Source organism: Gobio gobio (assembly GCF_949357685.1).
Source record: "Gobio gobio genome assembly, chromosome: 14".
In the NCBI taxonomy this organism is placed as follows: Eukaryota; Metazoa; Chordata; class Actinopteri; order Cypriniformes; family Gobionidae; genus Gobio; species Gobio gobio.
The window spans coordinates 49,800,944-49,805,943 of record NC_137107.1 but is presented as its reverse complement, the minus strand read 5'-3'; positions in this window follow the sequence as shown (position 1 = coordinate 49,805,943).

Sequence of the window (5,000 nt, the reverse complement as noted above, 5' to 3'; positions counted from 1 at the left end):
TCTTTAATTCTCCCTGCAGCTCCTGGAATTGATGAGTTTTTCATAATTATTCCCATTGCAGCTTTTTAACTTTTCATGAGAGAAGGAGCAATTTCGCAGCTTTTATTGTGTTCTGTGGAGAAGTGAGATATAAGATATTGATATTTGTGTGGTTTATTTCCTGCGCTGCGTCTAATGTTTGATACAAAAGTGCATTACACATTGAGCATGGCTACAAACGGCCTGATTCATCAGCTGCGTTCACTAATAGCTGTGTGTAGTTAAACTCTACAGTGTTTCTTTAGCAGCAAAAGTGTGTGTATGTGTGAGTTTCAATACGTGCATTATTTAAAAATACATTTTAAGTACTGAGAGAAAAAGTTTAGAAAAGTTAGTGATCGTCAACAGTGGCACTAGTTTAGTGATCGTCAACAGTGGCACTAGTTTAGTGATGTTAACAGTGGCACTAGTTTAGTGATGTTAACAGTGGCACTAGTTTAGTGATCGTCAACAGTGGCACTAGTTTAGTGATGTTAACAGTGGCACTAGTTTAGTGATGTTAACAGTGGCACTAGTTTAGTGATGTTAACAGTGGCACTAGTTTAGTGATCGTCAACAGTGGCACTAGTTTAGTGATGTTAACAGTGGCACTAGTTTAGTGATGTTAACAGTGGCACTAGTTTAGTGATGTTAACAGTGGCACTAGTTTAGTGATCGTCAACAGTGGCACTAGTTTAGTGATGTTAACAGTGGCACTAGTTTAGTGATGTTAACAGTGGCACTAGTTTAGTGATCGTCAACAGTGGCACTAGTTTAGTGATGTTAACAGTGGCACTAGTTTAGTGATCGTCAACAGTAGCACTAGTTTAGTGATGTTAACAGTGGCACTAGTTTAGTGATGTTAACAGTGGCACTAGTTTAGTGATGTTAACAGTGGCACTAGTTTAGTGATGTTAACAGTGGCACTAGTTTAGTGATCGTCAACAGTGGCACTAGTTTAGTGATGTTAACAGTGGCACTAGTTTAGTGATCGTCAACAGTAGCACTAGTTTAGTGATGTTAACAGTGGCACTAGTTTAGTGATGGTCAACAGTAGCACTAGTTTAGTGATGTTAACAGTGGCACTAGTTTAGTGATCGTCAACAGTGGCACTAGTTTAGTGATGTTAACAGTGGCACTAGTTTAGTGATGTTAACAGTGGCACTAGTTTAGTGATGGTCAACAGTGGCACTAGTTTAGTGATGTTAACCTGTGGCACTAGTTTAGTGATGTTAACAGTGGCACTAGTTTAGTGATGTTAACAGTGGCACTAGTTTAGTGATGGTCAACAGTGGCACTAGTTTAGTGATGTTAACAGTGGCACTAGTTTAGTGATGGTCAACAGTGGCTCTAGTTTAGTGATGGTCAACAGTGGCACTAGTTTAGTGATGTTAACAGTAGCACTAGTTTAGTGGTGGTCAACAGTGGCACTAGTTTAGTGATGTTAACAGTAGCACTAGTTTAGTGATGTTAACAGTGGCACTAGCTTAGTGATGGTCAACAGTGGCACTAGTTTAGTGATGGTTAACAGTGGCACTAGTTTAGTGATGGTTAACCTGTGGCACTAGTTTAGTGATGGTCAACAGTAGCACTAGTTTAGTGATGTTAACAGTGGCACTAGTTTAGTGATCGTCAACAGTGGCACTAGTTTAGTGATGTTAACAGTGGCAGTGGCACTAGTTTAGTGATGTTAACAGTGGCACTAGTTTAGTGATGTTAACAGTAGCACTAGTTTAGTGGTGGTCAACAGTGGCACTAGTTTAGTGATGTTAACAGTAGCACTAGTTTAGTGACGTTAACAGTGGCACTAGTTTAGTGATGGTCAACAGTGGCACTAGTTTAGTGATGTTAACAGTGGCACTAGTTTAGTGATGGTCAACAGTAGCACTAGTTTAGTGATGTTAACAGTGGCACTAGCTTAGTGATGGTCAACAGTGGCACTAGATTAGTGATGGTTAACAGTGGCACTAGTTTAGTGATGGTTAACAGTGGCACTAGTTTAGTGATGGTCAACAGTAGCACTAGTTTAGTGATGTTAACAGTGGCACTAGTTTAGTGATCGTCAACAGTGGCACTAGTTTAGTGATGTTAACAGTGGCACTAGTTTAGTGATGTTAACAGTGGCACTAGTTTAGTGATGTTAACAGTGGCACTAGTTTAGTGATGTTAAAAGTGGCACTAGTTTAGTGATGTTAACAGTAGCACTAGTTTAGTGATGTTAACAGTGGCACTAGTTTAGTGATGTTAACAGTGGCACTAGTTTAGTGATGTTAACAGTGGCACTAGTTTAGTGATGTTAACAGTGGCACTAGTTTAGTGATGGTTAACCTGTGGCACTAGTTTAGTGATGGTCAACAGTAGCTCTAGTTTAGTGATGTTAACAGTGGCACTAGTTTAGTGATGTTAACAGTGGCACTAGTTTAGTGATGGTTAACAGTGGCACTAGTTTAGTGATGTTAACAGTGGCACTAGTTTAGTGATCGTCAACAGTGGCACTAGTTTAGTGATGTTAACAGTGGCACTAGTTTAGTGATGTTAACAGTGGCACTAGTTTAGTGATGTTAACAGTAGCACTAGTTTAGTGATGTTAAAAGTGGCACTAGTTTAGTGATCGTCAACAGTGGCACTAGTTTAGTGATGTTAACAGTGGCACTAGTTTAGTGATGGTTAACAGTGGCACGAGTTTAGTGATGGTCAACAGTAGCACTAGTTTAGTGATGTTAACAGTGGCACTAGTTTAGTGATGTTAACAGTGGCATTAGTCTAGTGATGGTCAACAGTGGCACTAGTTTAGTGATGTTAACAGTGGCACTAGTTTAGTGATGGTCAACAGTGGCTCTAGTTTAGTGATGGTCAACAGTGGCACTAGTTTAGTGATGTTAACAGTAGCACTAGTTTAGTGGTGGTCAACAGTGGCACTAGTTTAGTGATGTTAACAGTAGCACTAGTTTAGTGATGTTAACAGTGGCACTAGCTTAGTGATGGTCAACAGTGGCACTAGTTTAGTGATGGTTAACAGTGGCACTAGTTTAGTGATGGTTAACCTGTGGCACTAGTTTAGTGATGGTCAACAGTAGCACTAGTTTAGTGATGTTAACAGTGGCACTAGTTTAGTGATCGTCAACAGTGGCACTAGTTTAGTGATGTTAACAGTGGCAGTGGCACTAGTTTAGTGATGTTAACAGTGGCACTAGTTTAGTGATGTTAACAGTAGCACTAGTTTAGTGGTGGTCAACAGTGGCACTAGTTTAGTGATGTTAACAGTAGCACTAGTTTAGTGATGTTAACAGTGGCACTAGTTTAGTGATGGTCAACAGTGGCACTAGTTTAGTGATGTTAACAGTGGCACTAGTTTAGTGATGGTCAACAGTAGCACTAGTTTAGTGATGTTAACAGTGGCACTAGCTTAGTGATGGTCAACAGTGGCACTAGATTAGTGATGGTTAACAGTGGCACTAGTTTAGTGATGGTTAACAGTGGCACTAGTTTAGTGATGGTCAACAGTAGCACTAGTTTAGTGATGTTAACAGTGGCACTAGTTTAGTGATCGTCAACAGTGGCACTAGTTTAGTGATGTTAACAGTGGCACTAGTTTAGTGATGTTAACAGTGGCACTAGTTTAGTGATGTTAACAGTGGCACTAGTTTAGTGATGTTAAAAGTGGCACTAGTTTAGTGATGTTAACAGTAGCACTAGTTTAGTGATGTTAACAGTGGCACTAGTTTAGTGATGTTAACAGTGGCACTAGTTTAGTGATGTTAACAGTGGCACTAGTTTAGTGATGTTAACAGTGGCACTAGCTTAGTGATGGTCAACAGTGGCACTAGTTTAGTGATGGTTAACCTGTGGCACTAGTTTAGTGATGGTCAACAGTAGCACTAGTTTAGTGATGTTAACAGTGGCACTAGTTTAGTGATCGTCAACAGTGGCACTAGTTTAGTGATGTTAACAGTGGCACTAGTTTAGTGATGTTAACAGTGGCACTAGTTTAGTGATGTTAACAGTAGCACTAGTTTAGTGATGTTAAAAGTGGCACTAGTTTAGTGATCGTCAACAGTGGCACTAGTTTAGTGATGTTAACAGTGGCACTAGTTTAGTGATGTTTAACAGTGGCACGAGTTTAGTGATGGTCAACAGTAGCACTAGTTTAGTGATGTTAACAGTGGCACTAGTTTAGTGATGTTAACAGTGGCATTAGTCTAGTGATGGTCAACAGTGGCACTAGTTTAGTGATGTTAACAGTGGCACTAGTTTAGTGATGGTCAACAGTGGCTCTAGTTTAGTGATGGTCAACAGTGGCACTAGTTTAGTGATGTTAACAGTAGCACTAGTTTAGTGGTGGTCAACAGTGGCACTAGTTTAGTGATGTTAACAGTAGCACTAGTTTAGTGATGTTAACAGTGGCACTAGCTTAGTGATGGTCAACAGTGGCACTAGTTTAGTGATGGTTAACAGTGGCACTAGTTTAGTGATGGTTAACCTGTGGCACTAGTTTAGTGATGGTCAACAGTAGCACTAGTTTAGTGATGTTAACAGTGGCACTAGTTTAGTGATCGTCAACAGTGGCACTAGTTTAGTGATGTTAACAGTGGCACTAGTTTAGTGATGTTAACAGTGGCACTAGTTTAGTGATGTTAACAGTGGCACTAGTTTAGTGATGTTAACAGTAGCACTAGTTTAGTGATGTTAAAAGTGGCACGAGTTTAGTGATGGTCAACAGTAGCACTAGTTTAGTGATGTTAACAGTGGCACTAGTTTAGTGATCGTCAACAGTGGCACTAGTTTAGTGATGTTAACAGTGGCACTAGTTTAGTGATGTTAACAGTGGCACTAGTTTAGTGATGTTAACAGTGGCACTAGTTTAGTGATGTTAACAGTAGCACTAGTTTAGTGATGTTAACAGTAGCACTAGTTTAGTGATGTTAACAGTGGCACTAGTTTAGTGATGTTAACAGTGGCACTAGTTTAGTGATGTTAACAGT